The following is a 19630-nucleotide window of genomic DNA, read 5'->3' as shown; positions in this document are numbered from 1 at the left end:
TTCCAATTTAATCCCATCAAGGTGGCATGTACCAATGCCATCTCACTATTCCAAGTGATCAATTTCAGTTCACAATTGATCATAATGAAAGGACTAAGAGTCAAAGGGATCACATAAACAAGTCTAGTACCTGCTAATACTAACCGATAGAATAAATAAAGGGGAGAGTGATCCAACATGGGAAGCGAGATACTCAGCAGACTCATAGAATGGCGGATGTCCTAAACAGCACTCTGGCCTCAGAATCATCCCTAAAGGCATTCTGATCTGGCTGAAAAGTCCATGAGAGCATTTCAGGCATGGAAAGCCAAGACACTCTGGCAAAAAAAAAAAAAAAAAAAAAAAAAAAAAAAAAAAAAAAAACAACCTAAATGAAAGATCTCTGTGAGTAAGATCCCAGTGGAAAGAACAGGTCTTCAAAGAAGGAGGTACCTTTCTCTGAAGGGAGGAGAGAACCTCCACTTTGACTATGACCTTGTCTAAACAAGTTAAGAGTCAGAGAACTCAAGGGGCTTCCATAGCCTTGGAAACTCATGACTGGAGCATGGGGAGATTACTGAAGCCATAAACAAGAGTGTCAATTTGTAAATCAACAACAGGAGTCACTGTGCACTTACTCCTCATGTAGGATGTCTGTCCTTAGCGTGCTGTACAGTGAGACTTAATAACGAGTACTCAAACAGTATATTTCACTTTCTGTTTCTATGGGGGTGCAAACTGTTGGAAGCTTTACTTAATGTATACTAAACTGATCTTCTGTAAAAAAAAAGAAGAAGAAATTATCAATCCTCATCTTGACTCTCACTGGGATTAAACATGACAATAGGTCTGATCTGATTTCATCATCATTTAAAAAATCATCTATTATTTTTCACTTTATGTTTCTGTGTGGGAGCAAGCTGTTGAAATCTTTAGTTAATGTATGCTAAACTGGTCTTCTGTAGATAAAGAGAATCAAAAATGAATCTTGATATGAATGGAAGGGGAGAGGGAGTGGGAGAGGGGAGGGTTGCGGGTGGGAGGGACGTTATGGGGGGGAAGCCATTGTAATCCATAAGCTGTACTTTGGAAATTTGTATTCATTAAATAAAAGTTAAAAAAAAAAGAAAATTACTATATTTCAGCTAAAAAGAACCAGAAAGAATAGTGTTCTCCAAGTAATAAGAGGAAAATCTCTGGGTTCTTTTTCTCATACTATTTCACATTACAGGTATTCTTGTCGGTGGATCTGGACCACAGCATGAGCGTAAACACCACTGAGAAGAACATGCAAGAGCAGCACTTGCAAAATTCAGGAGAACTGTGCACATCAGAGAGCTGCAGGGGACAAATAGTCTGCAGATGAATCAGCACAAGATGTGAGACCCCTCTGACTGCACATACACAGGCCACACACCAGAGGAGGAAAGTTGCGGAGCTAAGCCCCCACAGAACCAAGCAATTGACTTCCAGGTGACCTCTGAAGGGGACAAGGTCTGAGTGGACACAGCTCCATGAAAATGAGTTGAAAACTGCACAAAGGGGCACCACTGTAGGACATGAGCCAAAACACCAAGATCAGTTAGATGTGCGCTATGTGGTTTGCTTCACAGAGCAACAGAGAAGGAAAATGAGCATCCTCCTGAGAGTTTTTAGTCTCCCACACTGCCCAGAATACCACGGAGCAGTACACAACAAAACATAGAGATGACTAGGACAGTCTGATCAGCTCTCAAATAAAAAGACCACCGATTGGCTCTGAACCTGTCCTCATAGAGGAATGACTAGGGACAGCATCTCCTCTAACCATTTCCAAAGAAGGAAAGGCAAATGCTCTTGAAATTAATGGGAAGAAAGTGTTCTGAGCAGAGGAAGAATTACATGAAAAACACAAGCTGGCAATGTCAGGCCTGAACGTACAACATTCATATCAAAATGCAATGGATGGAATCAGGACCAGAGTGTAGAAAAAGAGGAAGGATCAGATTACATGCCAATCAACAGAAAGGTACAAGTTGAAGAACAAAGAGAAGGGAAGAAGGTGGAGGCTAAGTGAATGGAGCCTCAGAGATGTGTGAACTAGAGCAAGAGTCCTAATGTTTGGGAGCCTGAAATGGGGGGGGGGGAGAAATGGGGGAGCAGTGAACAACAAAATCTATAAAGAATCCAATGGCCAGGAAGATCATCCTTTTAGGAATACAATCCAAGTAGCTCAGAAGCATTACAGAGACATGTGAACAATCCACAAAAAAAGGGGGGGGGGGTCTTGAAATTAGAGCCAATGGCATGCTCCCAACAAGGGAATACCCACATGAGAGGGTTTGACTTCTCATCAGAAAACACAAAGTCCACAGGATACTAGAACCCTGTCCTCCAAGTGCAGAAAGAAAAGACCTCCCCAGGCATCTCCAGGGAACCAAGACACCCTGAAGGATCTCAGCCCCCTATGCAGAAAAAGGAGGGGTGATGGACAAGAAGGAATACTAAGAGCAGTCATCAGAAGACCACTTGCCATCAAAACAGCACCAAGTGGATGGAATTCTTCAGGCTAAAGTGAAATCCTGCCCACAGGAAGTCTGGTACATCAGGAGTAATGAAGAGCAGGAGAAACGTTAAGGATTTAAATCACTGCTGGCTGTGTTTTCACCCTTAAATTCTCTAAACAGCGTCCATAGAACCCACAACAGAAAGCACAGACTCAGAGGGTGAGGCTCCATTTGTACAAAGGTCATACCAAGGGGAACAGTCACAACAGAGCAGAGGGTCAAAGAATCGTGCAGCTGTAAGGTTTCATTACTCTGCTGAACAGGAAGAAAAGGGACCCTAATCAGATGAGAAAAGCAACAGGACCCACAGTGCTATGCCCAGAACAACTGAAACACAAAGACACGCTCTAGGAAAGCTGGATGTGGGCCGGCATCATGGTGCAATGTGCGATCCCACACCCTGAGGCACTCGCAGCTCCCTGCTAATGTGCCTGAGAAAGCAGCAGAGGACGGCCCAAGTCCCTGTGACCCTGTACATGTGAGAGACATGGAGGAAGCTCCTGGCTTTCTCCTGACCTGCCCTGACTGTGGTGGGAACATGAGAGAGAACTAGCAGATGAAGGATCATTCTCTCTCTAATTCTGTCATTCATAAATAAAAAAAAATTTTTTTTAAATAAGAGGATGAAGTTGGGTCACCTCAGGATCTAGATCTGGGAATGGAGCAGCAACAGATTGATAAACAGGTCTTTGTGGAAATCCAACTTGGCATTTCCCCAGAGAACTCGCAGGAATGGAATCTCAGTTATATGGTCAGCATGTCTCTCCCAGCCTACCTGGCCCAAAACTATGTTGCCAGCACTTCAGGCTCTGAGGGGCACATGCATTTCTGCCCTGAGGGCTCTCTCCTCAGTGTTTCCAGGACAAGGGAAGGAGGACCCACACTGGGTGACACCAATGCGGCCATAGCCTACAGGACCTGCTTGTCAAGAGACTGCTCCAAGCACTCACCCACCTGAGGGTTAGGGATTGGGCAATGGGTCCTGCCCAGTGCCCTGAGGGCTCTAGGCCCTGGAAAAGCACTGAGGGGGCCACTGCACTACCAACAGCTCACGATGCTCAATACAGACACCCTCTGCCCTCAGTAGGAGCCTGGAGGGACACAAGAGTCCAGAGGGGATCGGCAGCCTTTGCTGGGGCACTTGCATCTGTGTCATCTGCACAGAGAGCAACTCCTGAGTTGGAAAACTCCTTGGCAAACTCCATCCCTAGCCTGTGCCCTTGACACACCCATTTCCAGGCCCTGCTCTCTCTATAATGCGCACCCCTAGCAGCAGATTTTGTGCGAAGTGCCCATTCTATGATGACTAATCTATAGATGTGGCCTTTTGGCCTTAGCCCTTCGGAGCGATAGCAGCCAAAAGTGCTTTGGGAAGTCTAATATTAGACTCTCCAGCTTATTGTCAAAAACTTCGGGCAGCAAATTTTGCCACCTCTCCAGCCCCAGCAATTGGGCCTGAACACTGACCTAAGGGGCCCCTAGGTCCAGGTGGGGGTCACAATCCCGCATCTGGCCCTGGACCAGTTGTTCCACGGGCAATATACCATAGGTCTTACAGACCAAAAATCAGAAAACCCAGTCTGATGATGAGAAAACTCAGGGCCATCGTGGCACTGCTGACCACTGTCTGTGGGCTTCAGACTCGACAATATGTGTCCTCCAACAGAGTGAACATCAGCAAGGCCAGGATGCCACCACCCCCTGAGCCAGGTAACCTGATCATCATGGAAATCTGAAAGCTTTGTAGGGGAGCATGTGTGAGTGCAGTGCTGTGGTGCAGTGGGCTCAGCCACTGCCTGCAACACCAGCATCCCAAAGGAGTGCTGGGTTGAGTCCCAGCTGCTGCACTTCCAACCCAGCTGCCTGCTAATATACCTGGGAAGGCAGTAGAACATGGCTCAAGTACATGGCCATTTTGGGAAGCACTGGTGAAGTGCCAGGCCCTTGTCTGGCCAGCTACCATGTCATCTGTGGTGGCCATTTCAGGGTCAAATCAGCAGATGGAAGCTTCTTTTCAATTTCTTACTCCCCAAATCAACCTTTACACATAATTCATTTGTAACAGAAAGCAAAAGCACTTTGGGAGGTGACGCTGAGGTCACCCAGGTGCACAGCAGTACACATCGTTCCTGCTTTTTCCCTTCTTGGACCTGTACTGAGTACACCTGATCCTACCAGATGAACCAGCAATGGGAGGTGGAGGAAGCAAGCCTGCAAAATATATTATCCATTCATCCAGGATATGGACACTTTACCCCCTGATACTCTTCCACAGGAGGAAGCCATGGACATCTCTCCCCCTATACTCCCCAAGGAAAACATCACCCCCATATGTTCCCTGAAAAGAGAGAGCTATAAACAACTCATCCCTCTCTGCTCCCCTACAGGAAGAAGTCATGTACACCACTCCTCCATATACTCCACCTCGGGAGGAGGAGCCCATGGACACCACGCCCCCATAAGAACCATCTTCTTGGCTGGAACCGATAGACACCATGCCTCCGTATGAACCATTTTGGCCAGAACCTATGGACACCACACCCCGCTATGTACCATCTTGGCCAGAGCCCATGGACACCACATCCCCTTATGTATCATCCTGGCTGGAGCCCTGGACACCACAACGCCTTATGAACCATGTAGGCCAGAACCAATGGACACCCCACCCCCATATGAACCATCTTGGCCAGAGCCCATGGTCACCAAACTCACATAAGAACCATCTTGGGCAGATCCACACCTCCCCAAGTTCCACCACGGGAAGAGCCCAGGGATACCACAGTCCCAACATTCCACCATGGGAGGAGCCTATTGACCCACATCCTCCTTTGTTTCCCCCATGGGAGGAGTCCCTGGACACCACAACCTCCTAAGCTCCACCAAAGGAGGAGCCAATGGACACCACAATGCCATAGGCTCCTCCTCCAGAGTAGCACCTGGACACCACACCATCCTATGCTCCACCAAGGGAGGAACCAATGGTTACCACTATCCCATGGGCTCCTCCTCCAGAGGAGCCCATGGACACAACACCAACCTACACTCGCCCTCCAGAGGAGGCAATGGACCCTTCACCCCCTGTTTCCAGCATAGTCCATGGAAAGGTCAACCACGTCTCCTGCCCTCTGTTTTCCTCCCGCTGGTCCCAGGGGCAGTTTTATGCCTGGCCTTCCCACCTTTCCTTGCATCTTCATACCCAGTTTCCCAGCACCTATGGATATAGACCCTCCCGCGTGACCCTTCCTCCCTCCCCTCCAGGACATGGCACAACTCTGCCCCCAGGCAGCTCCTTTCATGGCCTCCAGCTGGCTCCTCACCACACAAGAGTCTTATTTAATATTAAACACCATAATCGTTTTGTTTTTTGTGTCTGTGCTCTGTTGATCCAGTGTGAGAAACGCTGGCTTCTGTGAGTGCTGACAGGAGGTCAGATCCTAGGGGAAAATGTTCCTGTGGTGCAAGAAACAGGGGCTGGAGGGTTGGGGGCTAGGGAGTAGAAGGAGCCAAAGGCCATAATGACTCCTCCTGAGCAGAAAAGCTGTGGCTGATGGGCCAGCACCTGTGCCGGCATAGTGGGTGAAGCTGTGGCCTGCAGTGCTGGCATCCCATATGGGTACTGGTTCAAATCCTGGGAGCTCTACTTCTGATCCACCTCTCTGCTATGGCCTGGGAAAACAGTAGAAGATGGCCCAAGTCCTTGGGCCCCTCTACACACATGGGACACCTGGAAGAAGCCTCTGGCTTCTGGCATTGGATCAGTAGAGCTCCAGCCTTAGGAGTCAATTGGAGAGTGAACCAGTGGATGGAATTTCCCTGCCTTTCCTTCTCTCTCTCTGTAACTCAGACTTTTCAATATATGAATAAATCTCTAAATGAAGGAAAAACAAAAACGAAAGCTGTGGCTGAACTTAAGGGATGGGGCCCAGGATCAATGAGCCCAGGAAGGGAGGAGACAGGAAGGGTCATTCTTGCTGTGGTAGCAACCACTTCTCACCTCCTCTCTGGGCTGAAATTGGCCGGATCACTCCTCACACACACCAGCAGTCTACACTCTACACATTCACACCTGGTCCCTTAGGGAAATCTACACTCACAGCTCAGCCAGAAAGCACACATCTGGCATCGAAGCTCGCAGGCCATGAAGAACAGAGGAAGAAAACTCATTGCTCCACAATAACCAAGGATAACCATATCTCTAGGATGTCACTGATGCCCGGGTGATCTGATTGTCAACATGCAGAGATGTCCTCCTTGCCGCTCTTCCATTCAGATCTGGAAAGGGAAAGCAAAGAGACGATTTGCAGGGGAAACAAGCTAAGTTAGAGTCCCATTTTACAAAAAGAGATTAATTGATTTATATCTTTTAACCCACATGTACAAAGCATATCAACAGTCACTCCCAGCCATGCCACAAGACAAAAGCTGAACACCTGAAGTCACCAACTCGTCTTATATCCTACAGAAAAGTGAGGTCACTGACAAAACATGCCTCCAGAAATTGCCTTGACTGTCAGATGCAGAGAATCCCAGCTTAACTGAGCACAGGCCTCTGCTGGGGCTCAAATGTGGGTCGGGAACACAGACTGTAATAGGTCAACTTCTGGGGGCACAATGTGCACATGCTAGAGAGGAGAAAACTCCGGGGGGGGCAATCTTTGCTAAAATAAGGGCTAACAAAGTTTTTAAAAACTTATTTTCATTTTAATTATTAGGAGAGCTGCAATAAGAGATGGAAACAGCCATACTCAGATCTTCTTTCCTATGGCCCACTTCCCACATGCCTGGAATGCTGTCATCTTCCTTCTTGCTCTCTCTCACACAAATCAAACCCCAAACCATGCTGCATAACCTGGACATATCTAGGAAATACCTAGTCCCACATACATGCCAGGGCAGGTGCATCCATCAATCTGTGGCCTGGACTTCTCAAGACATCAATCTCATCATAATCAAGTCAGGTCTAAGGAGATAGGCATTGCAGTACAATAGATTTGCCATCTGCTTGGGATGCCCCCATTCCATATTGGATTTCCTGAGATAGAGTCCCACCATTGCTTCTGATCCAGCTTCCTGCACACGTGCACCCTGGGAGGCCCAGGTGATGACCTCAGTGCTTGGGTTCCTGTCATTCATGTGGGAGCACAGGATGGAGTTTCTGGCTTTAGTCAGGCCCAGTCCCACCTTTGTATTTGTATTAGCAGATAGAAGGTCTTGAGATCTCTCTCTCTCTCTCTCTCTCTCTCTCTCTCTCTGTGTGTGTGTGTGTGTGTGAGAGAGAGAGAGAGAGAGAGAGAGAGAGAGTGTGTGTGCATGTGAGTGGGTGTGTGTACATTTCAAAGTAGGAAATGGATTCTATAAGAAAAACATGAAGAGTCTGAGACTAAATTCTGGATGTAGTGTTGGCACAGAAAACAGACGTGGGTACAGCTAAGGAATTTGAATAAACTGTGGCCTTTAGTGAATAATAAAGCATCAGTATAGGTCACTGATGGCAATGAACACACCACACTAAGGAAAGATGTCTATACGAGCTACTTCCAGCAGTTCCTTTATGAAGGGACTTCAAAAGGTCATGGAAAATGCATATTATGAGTAAACTGACACATGGACTTAAATTCTTTCTGCAACAAGGTAAATTCAGCTTTTCCCTCATTTCCTCCCCAAGGAGTCTGAAGTTTTCTCACCTGGTTTTACATTTTGATCTTTTGCTTGACACTGGGATGCCCATTCACCAAACCACCTTCAGGGCAAATATCTATCAAGACCGAGGCTGGACCTCTCAGGGCACTCCCTGAATTCCTTGTCACTGCACATGCATCCCACTCACAGGAATTACTACTGTGCTCAGAGGATTCAACCTTCTCTCTCATACTCCCTATTTTCTAGTCCCTGGAATAAAGACCTAAGGACTGAATGCTTTAAGCTTCGGACAACCGCACTGAATGATCCTGGGTACAGACATGGTGACATGTCAAAAACAAAGCACCACCCAGAAAAGCAAGGGCCTGGCTTCACCAGCAAGACTCAGGGAGGTCTTAGCTCAGCCCTAAGCACTCGATTCTGTCCATCATCTAGAACAGGTTCGCACCTCTGCACATTTGTCCAAACTCACCTCTACCAGGGCCAACCACTGCTCTCCAGAGCACACAGGAAACAACCTGACAGCAGACAAGGGCCACACCTCAAGGCAGCTGTCATTCCTCAGCAGCTCTTTATGTCAAGGCTTTGCCGGCAACACCACATTCAGTTCCTCCTCCCTCCAACCTCACTGACAGGAGGGTGCAGTTACAAGTTCAGCTGAAAGCTAAGAGTATGGATTGCAGACCCCCACCATGAGAGAGGTACTTGATGGGTCTGGGCCTCAGTGTCCAACATGTCAACTGGGGCTACTAACAGTCTCTGCAGTACAAACAGCTGCTGCCTGAGCTCTGCTGCTCCCATTGCTATTCCCATCCCATCCCCATTTGAAAGAGGAAGGAAGGAGAGGTCCTAAGATCCCAGCTCATGGCTTCAGATCAGCCCAGCTCTCACAAGTTTAACCATTTGAGAAGGGAATCAATGGATGGAGCATCTCCAGTAGATGGAGTATCTTGAAAACAACCCCCCACCCCTTAATATTACTGTGCCTCTCAGATAAATAAATAAAATCTTTAGAAAGAGATCAAGATGCATCTTTTCTGTAGGTTCACCATGCAAATATCCACATCAGCCTGGTTGAAGCCAAGCCACAGCCAGCAGACAGGAAGGCACTCTGGGTCTCTTACCTGAATCACAGGCAACCAACAGCACCCAGTATCACCTGCTGCCTCCCAGGGTGCACATTAGAAGAAAATTAATCAGAAGTAGGACAGGAAATCAACCTCAGGCACTCTGACAAGGGATGTGCATGTCCCAAGCAGCATCGGGTGCTGTGCTGAAAACCTGCCTCTTCCAATATCTGTGAAGGTGACCGATTTTTCTTCAGTAAAGAAATGTAAGCTGGCGCCACGGCTCACTAGGCTAATCCTCCACCTTGCTGTGCCGGCACACCGGGTTCTAGTCCCGGGCGGGGCACCGGATTCTGTCCCAGTTGCCCCTCTTCCAGGCCATCTCTCTGCTGTGGCCAGGGAGTGCAGTGGAGGATGGCCCAAGTGCTTGGGCCCTGCACCCCATGGGAGACCAGGATAAGCACCTGGCTCCTGCCATAGGATCAGTGCGGTGTGTCTGCCGCAGCGCGCCGGCCGCAGCAGCCATTGGAGTGTGAACCAACAGCAAAAGGAACACCATTCTCTCTGTCTCACTCTCACAGTCCACTCTGCCTGTCATAAAAAAAGATTTATTAAAAAAAGAAGTGGAAGAACTGAGCTGGCACTGTGGCATAGTGAGGAAAGCTGCCACATGTGGTGCTGGCATCCCCTAAGGGCACTGGTTCAACATCTGGCTGTTCTATTTCCAATGCAGCTCCCTGCTATTGCACCTGGGAAGGCAGCAGATGACAGTTCTGGTACTCGGGCCCCTGCACCCACATGGGAGACATGGAAGAAGCTCCTGGCTTCAGAAAGGCACAATTCCAGCCATTGTGGCCATTTCAGGAGTGAACCAGTGGATGGGAGACTGGATTCTCTCTCTCATTCTCTAACTCTGCCTTTCAAATAAATACATAAATAGATCTACCTATCTTTTAAAAAATACAAACTGGAAGACTCCATGGATGTGGCCAAATTGCCAAGATCCTTAGTTATTGAGGAAAGAACTAAGTGTTTGTTTTATCACAAAAATGTCTGGAACTTTAACTACCTTCTATTGACAAAGTATATATTTCAGGTGTATGTTTAAATCCCACTGTCCTTGAATTCTAAATTTCCTCATATCACCAGCAGTGGAATTGCTAGGGGACATAACTACTCTATTATTCAGAGGACAATACTACGCACATTTATCCACCTGTTTTTGTGCTACTTAGAACTATTCTTGCTGTGTGCATGGTTGTCAATACAAATGTCTCTCCTTCCTCCAGCTACCTTCTTAGTATGCCATTTCCTACATGGATCTTCTTTTTCTAGCACCGTATTACTGAGCTGATGTATTTCATACAGCAACACACACACACACACACACACACACATGTGCATGTAAAGCCGGTGAAATCCTGATGAGGCTGAGGGATTTTTAGGGTCAATTTCTACAGAATCACCTGTGTGTTTCTGAAAACAAAGGAGCTGCCAAAGAGAACAGAACACTCACCAACTCATCTAGCCTATAGAGCTGTCCAAAGCTGATGGAACCTCTGAAGAGAGCAATGAAGACAGAGATCAAAGACATCTCCACTGGTCGTGGAAGGCACTGGAGAAAGGCAGAATGGGAGAAGCCATGACTCAACCCCATGGGCCAGTGACCCCTGTCCTGCCCCTCCCATCCCCTTCTCCCCCTCCTCCACCTCCTTTGCTCTCCTCAAGATCTTGCACAGGACGTGGCTGCTTAGGTTCTTCACTGTGCCCTCAGCCTCACTGCTGCTCTCATCCACTTCAGCCTCTGCACTTCCAAGTTAGGCTGGGACCATGACGTCTCAACATGGCACCCATGTCCTCTGTCATTGTCTGAGGGAGTCCACAGCCCTTTAGCAGCTCCACACACACCTAAATATCTTCATCACCTGAGCGCTCTGGCCCTTCACTCTGAGAGAGAATTTACAGCATATTCTGACAGTCACAAGCTCCCAAGGGTAGTCAGTTATGTGCTATATCCTTACAATTGCCACAAAAAGGAGAAGTAGATGACTGTATAGTAAACAGCAGCTAAAAGCCCTCCAATTCTGCCCTCCAATAAATCAGTGAGAAACCTGCCAAAAACAGTCACCATTAACATTTTGTAAGTTTTTAATCTTTTGATTCAGTGGGAGAAATGCATAGGAGAGTGAGGGCCCTATCTAAAAAAGACAGAGAAATCTGGATTCATACCGAACACCACTAGCCACCATGTGGAGGAGTATGCAGGCCAGGAAGCATGGAGCAGGTGGCCTGAAGACCACATGCCCAAAGGTGCAGGGGCAGCAAGCCCATCCAGCACAAAAGGGAAAAGGGCCAAAAGGCCATTAACATTTCAAGAATCCTGGAAACTAACCCAACATCTGCAGGAACCCAGGCAGTACCGAGCACAGAAAAACAAAGCACAGCTGACTCTCAGGAAGAACAGGGGGTTGGTGGCAGTCTCCCTGTCCTGAGTACAACCTGCTGCTCTGCAGTTCCACAGGAACACAGAAAACGGAAGCCCACGTTCATGGTGAAAACCAGCAGTGGGCAGCCACTGCCGGGAGCACAATCAGTCTGTGGCTTCCCCAAAGCCTTATTCATAGAGAATGAGCACTCTCTGAGGAGTCTGCTGCCTTTGCGGAGAACCCACTTTCTAGGCTGAACTTGACCTGACCTTGAGCTTGTCCAAGGTGATAAGAACAATGGTCCCCAGGGGGGCGGAGCCAAGATGGCGGAATAGTAAGGGCGCGCACCGATAGTCCGGGAAAATTTAGTTTAATAAAAGGGGAGTTACAGTAGCCTCAGAAAAAGAACCAGGAAAATATTGCAGAGTAAACTCTTCTGGATTGAGTGGCTGTGAATCGGAGGACCTACTGGGAGAACAAGGTCGCCCACCACGTGGAAGCCGAACCGCGGGTGCCGTGGAAGCCGCAGGGTCTGCGCGCCAGTGCGGGAAGGAGAGTGCATGAAAAAACACAGACAACAGTGGGGAGAGTTCCGATGTCCAGGGCTTGGAGTCCACACATCAAGCTGGAAGGGGAGGTGAGCTCAATAACCCGAGACATTCGCGGGGAAACGGGGGTCAGAATCTAGAGGGGGGCCGGAAAGTGCAGCAAACTCACTACCTGAAAGAAGGAAAAAAAAAAAGAGCTTGGGGGTTTCTCTCTCAAGGCTTGAAGAATTCCCAAGAGACAAAGAGCAGGCCCTGTCTCTGGATTTACATATCAACAGCGGAGAGCTAAGGAACTGAATCACTACAATTTAGTAGCCTAGGCAACCCAGTGGGAGTCCAGAGGAGCCTAAACAGACTGTGGGGAGAAGCAGTGCCATGCAGTGTTACTTACCCCCTGAATAAAATACATAAATAAATAAATAAATAAATAGAGAGAGATTTACCATGCATAACCTGAGGGTGTCACTTTTGGACACCCTTAACCAGGAAGAACCAAGCAGAGCTCTCAGGCCGCACCCATCTCAAGCCTCCAAGGCTCCTCCAACAGCAGGCAGTCCACTTAACACGGACATAGTATAAAATAAAATAAAAATTTAAAAAAAAACGCACAGTGACGAAACAAGAATTAACTATGCCAAGCAACAAACACAGAAATCGAGGGAACAAGATCAATGATGACACTATGATGCCTCCAAATAAACAAAACACCCCAAACCAAGATTATGAAGATGATGAGATAGAAGAAATGCAAGATACGGATTTCAAAAAATTTATAAGAACAATTAGAAGTTTTCAAAAGCAAATCCTTGAACTACAGAAATCCTTATTGGACAGAATTGAAAATCTCTCTCGTGAAAATGAAATTTTAAGGAAGAATCAAAATGAAACTCAGAAACTAGTAGAACAGGAAAGTGTGATACTGAAGAGAAATCAAAATGAAATGAAGAGCTCAATAGATCAAATGACAAACACATTAGAAAGCCTTAAAAACAGAATGGGTGAAGCAGAAGAGAGAATATCGGACTTAGAAGACAGAGAACGGGAAAGGATACAGTCAACCCAAAGAAAAGAAGAGGAAATCAGAAATCTAAAAAATATTGTTGGGAATCTACAGGATACTATTAAAAAAACCAACATTCGGGTTCTAGGAGTTCCTGAAGGCATGGAGAGAGAGAAAGGATTAGAAGGCCTTTTTAGTGAGATACTAGCAGAGAACTTTCCAGGTTTGGAGAAGGACAGAGACATCCTAGTACAGGAAGCTCATAGAAGCCCCAATAAAAATGACCAAAAGAGATCCTCGCCATGACACGTGGTAATTAAACTTACTACAGTGAAACATAAAGCAAAGATCCTAAAATGTGCAAGAGAGAAACATCAGATTACTCTCAGAGGATCTCCAATCAGATCCACAGCAGACTTCTCAGCAGAAACACTACAGGCTAGGAGGGAATGGCGAGACATAGCACAGGTGCTAAGAGAGAAAAATTGCCAGCCCAGAATATTATATCCTGCCAAGCTCTCACTTGTGAATGAAGGTGAAATAAAGACCTTTCATAGCAAACAGAAATTGAAAGACTTTGTGGCCACTTGTCTGGCCCTGCAAAAGATACTTAAAGATGTGCTACACTCAGAAACACAGAAACACAGCCATCAATATGAAAGAAGGGAAAGGAAGAACACCCACCAGTAAAAGAGCATGGGAAGCTCAAAGCATATACTAGAAAATATCTCCGGGAAAATGGCAGGGCAAAGTCACTACCTATCAATAGTCACATTGAACATTAATGGTCTGAATTCTTCAGTTAAAAGACACCGTTTGACTGGCTCAAAGAACACAACCCAACTATTTGTTGCCTACAAGAAACACATCTCTCTAACAAAGAGGCATGCAGACTGAAAGTGAAAGGTTGGAAAAAGATATTCCATGCCAACAGAAACCAAAAAAAAGCAGGTGTAGCCATATTAATATCAGACAAAATAAACTTTAATACAAAAACTGTTAAGAGAGACAAAGAGGGGCACTATATAATGATTAAGGGTTCAATTCAACAGGAAGATGTAACTATTATAAATGAATATGCACCTAATTACAGGGCACCGGTCTATTTAAAAGATATGTTAAGGGACTTAAAGGGACATTTAGATTCCAATACAATAGTACTGGGGGACTTCAATACTCCACTCTCAGAAATAGACAGATCATCCGGACAGAAGATCAACAAGGAAACAGCAGATTTAATCGACACTATTGCCCAAATGGATCTAACAGATATCTACAGAACATTCAACCCTACATTAAAGACTTCACATTCTTCTCAACAGCGCATAGAACCTTCTCTAGGATTGATCACATACTAGGCCATAAAGCAAGTCTCAGCAAATTTAAAAGAATTAGAAACATACCATGCAGCTTCTCAGACCACAGTGGAATGAAGCTGGAAATTAGCAACTCAGGAAACCCCAGAAAGTATGCAAACACATGGAGACTGAACAACATGCTCCTGAATGAACACTGGGTCATTCAAGAAATCAAAAGAGACATCAGAAACTTTCTGGAAGTAAATGAAGACAACAACACAACATATCAAACCTTATGGGATACAGCAAAAGCAGTATTGAGAGGCAAATTTATAGCAATAGGTGCCTATATCAAGAAATTGGAAAGGTACCAAATAAATGAGCTTTCAGCGCATCTCAAGGACCTAGAAAAACTGCAGCAAACCAAACCCAAATCTAGTAGGAGAAGAGAAATAATTAAAACCAGAGAAGAAATTAACAGGATTGAATCCAAAAAAAAAAAAAAAAACACTACAAAAAATCAGCCAAGCGAGAAGCTGATTTTTTGAAAAAATAAACAAAATTGACACCCCATTGGCCCAACTAACTAAAAAAAGAAGAGAAAAGACCCAAATCATTAAAATCAGAGATGAAAAAGGAAACGTAACAACAGACACCACAGAAATAAAAAGAATCATAAGAAATTACTACAATGATTTGTATGCCAGCAAACAGGAAAACCTATCAGAAATGGATAGATTCGTGGACACATGCAATCTACCTAAATTGAACCATGAAGACATAGAAAACCTAAATAGACCCATAACTGAGACAGAAATTGAAACAGTAATAAGGGACCTCCCAACAAAGAAAAGCCCAGGACCGGATGGATTCACTGCTGAATTCTACCAGACATTTAAAGAAGAACTGATTCCATTTCTTCTCAAACTATTCAGAACAATTGAAAAAGAGGGAATCCTCCCCAATTCTTTCTATGAAGCCAGCATCACCTTAATCCCTAAGCCAGAGAAAGATGCAGCACTGAAAGAAAATTATAGACCAATATCCCTGATGAACATAGACGCAAAAATCCTCAATAAAATTCTGGCCAATAGAGTACAACAATACATCAGGAAAATCATCCACCCAGACCAAGTGGGATTTATCCCTGGTATGCAGGGATGGTTCAACATTCGCAAATCAATCAATGTGATTCACCACATTAACAGACTGCAAAAGAAAAAACCATATGATTATCTCAATAGATGCAGAGAAAGCATTTGATAAAATTCAACACCCTTTCATGATGAAAACTCTAAGCAAATTGGGTATAGAAGGAACATTCCTCAATATAATCAAAGCAATTTATAAAAAACCCAGAGCCAGCATCCTATTGAATGGGGAAAAGTTGGAAGCATTTCCACTGAAATCTGGCACCAGGCAGGGATGCCCACTCTCATCACTGCTATTGAACATAGTTCTGGAAGTTTTAGCCAGAGCCATCAGGCAAGAAAAAGAATTCAAAGGAATACAAATTGAGAAGGAAGAAGTCAAACTATCCCTCTTTGAAGATGATATGATCCTTTACTTAGAGGATCCAAAGAACTCCACTAAGAGACTATGGGAACTCATAGAGGAGTTTGGCAAAGTGGCAGGATACAAAATCAATGCACAAAAATCAACAGCCTTTGTATACACAAGCAATGCCATGACTGAGAAAGAACTGCTAAGATCAATCCCATTCACAATAGCTACAAAAACAATCAAATACCTTGGAATAAACTTAACCAAGGACGTTAAAGATCTCTACGATGAGAATTACAAAATCCTAAAGAAAGAAATAGAAGAGGATACCAAGAAATGGAAAAATCTTCCATGCTCATGGATTGGTAAAATCAACATCATCAAAATGTCCATTCTCCCAAAAGCAATTTATAGATTCAATGCAATCCCAATCAAGATACCAAAGACATTCTTCACAGATCTAGAAAAAATGATGCTGAAATTCATATGGAGGCACAAGAGACCTCGAATAGCTAAAGCAATCTTGTACAACAAAAACAAAGCCGGAGGCATCACAATACCAGATTTCAGGACATACTACAGGGCAGTTGTAATCAAAACAGCATGGTACTGGTACAGAAACAGATGGATAGACCAATGGAACACAATTGAAACACCAGAAATCAACCCAAACATCTACAGCCAACTTATATTTGACCAAGGTTCTAAAACCAATTCCTGGAGCAAAGACAGTCTATTCAATAAATGGTGCTGGGAAAACTGGATTTCCACATGCAGAAGCATGAAGCAAGACCCCTACCTTACACCTTACACAAAAATCCACTCAACGTGGATTAAAGACCTAAATCTACATCCTGACACGATTAAGTTATTAGAGAACATTGGAGAAACCCTTCAAGATATTGGCACAGGCAAAGAATTTCTGGAAAAGACCCAGGAGGCACAGGCAGTCAAAGCCAAAATCAACTATTGGGATTGCATCAAGTTGAGCAGTTTCTGTACTGCAAAAGAAACAGTCAGGAGAGTGAAGAGACAACTGACAGAATGGGAAAAAATATTTGCAAACTATGCAATAGATAAAGGGTTAATAACCAGAATCTACAAAGAGATCAAGAAACCCCACAAAAACAAAACCAACAACCCACTTAAGAGATGGGCCAAGGACATCAATAGACATTTTTCGAAAGAGGAAATCCAAATGGCCAACAGACACATGAAAAAATGCTCAAGGTCATTAGCAATCAGGGAAATGCAAATCAAAACCACAATGAGGTTTCACCTCACCCCGGTTAGAATGGCTCACATTCAGAAATCTACCAACAACAGATGCTGGCGAGGATGTGGGGAAAAAGGGACACTAACCCACTGTTGGTGGGAATGCAAACTGGTCAAGCCACTATGGAAGTCAGTCTGGAGATTCCTCAGAAACCTGAAGATAACCCTACCGTTCGACCCAGCCATCCCACTCCTTGGAATTTACCCAAAGGAATTTAAATTGGCAAACAAAAAAGCGGTCTGCACCCTAATGTTTATTGCAGCACAATTCACAATAGCCAAGACCTGGAACCAACCTAAATGCCCATCAACGGTAGACTGGATAAAGAAATTATGGGATATGTACTCTTTAGAATACTATACCGCAGTAAGAAACAATGAAATCCAGTCATTTGCAACAAAATGGAGGAATCTGGAACACATCATGCTGAGTGAAGTAAGCCAGTCCCAAAGGGACAAATACCATATGTTCTCCCTGATCGGTGACAACTGACTGAACACCAAAAAGGAAACCTGTTGAAGTGAAATGGACACTATGAGAAATGGTGACTTGATCAGCATAGCCCTGACTGTTAATGAACAACTTAATACATTATCCCTCTTAGTATTTTTTTTGTCTGTTCTACTTAATATGACTGGTTTAATTCTGTAATTATCACACAGTTATTCTTAAGTGTTGAAAATTAACTGAAATGTGATCCCTGTTAAACATAAGAGTGGGAATAAGAGAGGGAAGAGAGGTATAATTTGGGACATGCTCAAGCTGACTTGCCCCAAATGGTAGAGTTAGAAACATACCAGGGGATTCCAATTCAATCCCATCAAGGTGGCATGTACCAATGCCATCTCACTATTCCAAGTGATCAATTTCAGTTCACAATTGATCATAATGAAAGGACTAAGAGTCAAAGGGATCACATAAACAAGTCTAGTGCCTGCTAACAATAACCAATAGAATAAATAAAGGGGAGAGTGATCCAACATGGGAAGTGAGATACTCAGCAGACTCATAGAATGGCAGATGTCCTAAACAGCACTCTGGCCTGAGAATCAACCCTAAAGGCATTCCGATCCGGCTGAAAAGCCCATGAGAGTATTTCAGGCATGGAAAGCCAAGACACTGACAAAAAGATCTCTGTGAGTGAGATCCCAGTGGAAACAACAGGTCTTCAAAGAAGGAGGTACCTTCCTCTGAAGGGAGGAGAGAACCTCCACTTTGACTATGACCGTGTCTAAACAAGATAAGAGTCGGAGAACTCAAGGGGCTTCCATAGCCTTGGAAACTCATGACTGGAGCATAGGGAGATTACTGATGCCATAGACAGGAGTGTCAATTGGTAAAGTCAACTACAGGAGTCACGGTGCACTTACTCCTCATGTAGGATCTCTGTCCTTAATGTGCTGTACATTGGGATTTAATGCTATAACGAGTACTCAAACTATATATTTCACTTTGTGTTTCTATGGGGTGCAGACTGTTGAAATCTTTACTTAATGCATACTAAACTGATCTTCTGTAAAAAAAAAAATCAATTCCCAACTTGACTCTCACTGGGATTAAACATGACAATAGGTCTGATCTGATTTCATCATCATTTAAAAAAATCATCTATTATTTTTCACTTTATGTTTCTGTGTGGGAGCAAACTGTTGAAATCCTTACTTAATGTGTGCTATGCTGATCTTCTCTATGTTAAGATAATTGAAAATGGATCTTGATGTGAATGGAAGGGGAGAGGGAGTGGGAGGGGGGAGGGTTGTGGGTGGGAGGGACGGTATGAGGGGGAAGCCATTGTAATCCATAAGTCGTACTTTGGAAATTCATATTCATTAAATAAAAGTTAAAAAAAAAAAACAATGGTCCCCAGCAAAACTCTCAAAACTATCACAGCCACTGCTTAACTTTGTGGATACTCTAAGTAGTTGACAACTCCCTTAGATAAAGGACAAACTAACCCAACAATATTGCAGCAGAGCTAAGTCATGAGTGTCTGTAGGGGACTCAGGAAGCTCTGGCACACTCCTGGGAATCTAGAAATGCACAGGTGCACCCTTCTCTGATGAGAGAGGCTCGAGGTGCTGGACTTCTCACATACACAAACCTCTTGCTCCTCCTGGGGTACTAGAATCTACCCATGGGCTGGGAAGAAGGCACCAATGAACACCCTAGGCAATCAGACTCTGGGACCTTGTCTGGCAAATGTCACTCTTGTTGTCACAACTTGTTCTGAGTCCAGGGGGGCCTCCACAGGAAGCACTGACCCTGGGAGTGCTCAGCATCAGGATCTCCCAACACAAGCAGAATCACCAAGAAAAACTGCAGCCAGCTGACACTACCTCTGAGGAAG

General features: G+C 44.9%; 1 pseudogene; it reads right to left on the bottom strand.

Moving 5' to 3' along the window:
- Positions 1-19630, bottom strand: part of LOC103345643 (protein APCDD1 pseudogene) — a 170218-nt pseudogene that overhangs the window by 95565 nt on the left and 55023 nt on the right.

This window comes from Oryctolagus cuniculus, chromosome 21 (assembly GCF_964237555.1).
Source record: "Oryctolagus cuniculus chromosome 21, mOryCun1.1, whole genome shotgun sequence".
Classification (NCBI taxonomy): Eukaryota; Metazoa; Chordata; class Mammalia; order Lagomorpha; family Leporidae; genus Oryctolagus; species Oryctolagus cuniculus.
Note: the sequence above shows the minus strand (reverse complement) of the source record. Positions and strands in the feature narration are given on the sequence as shown.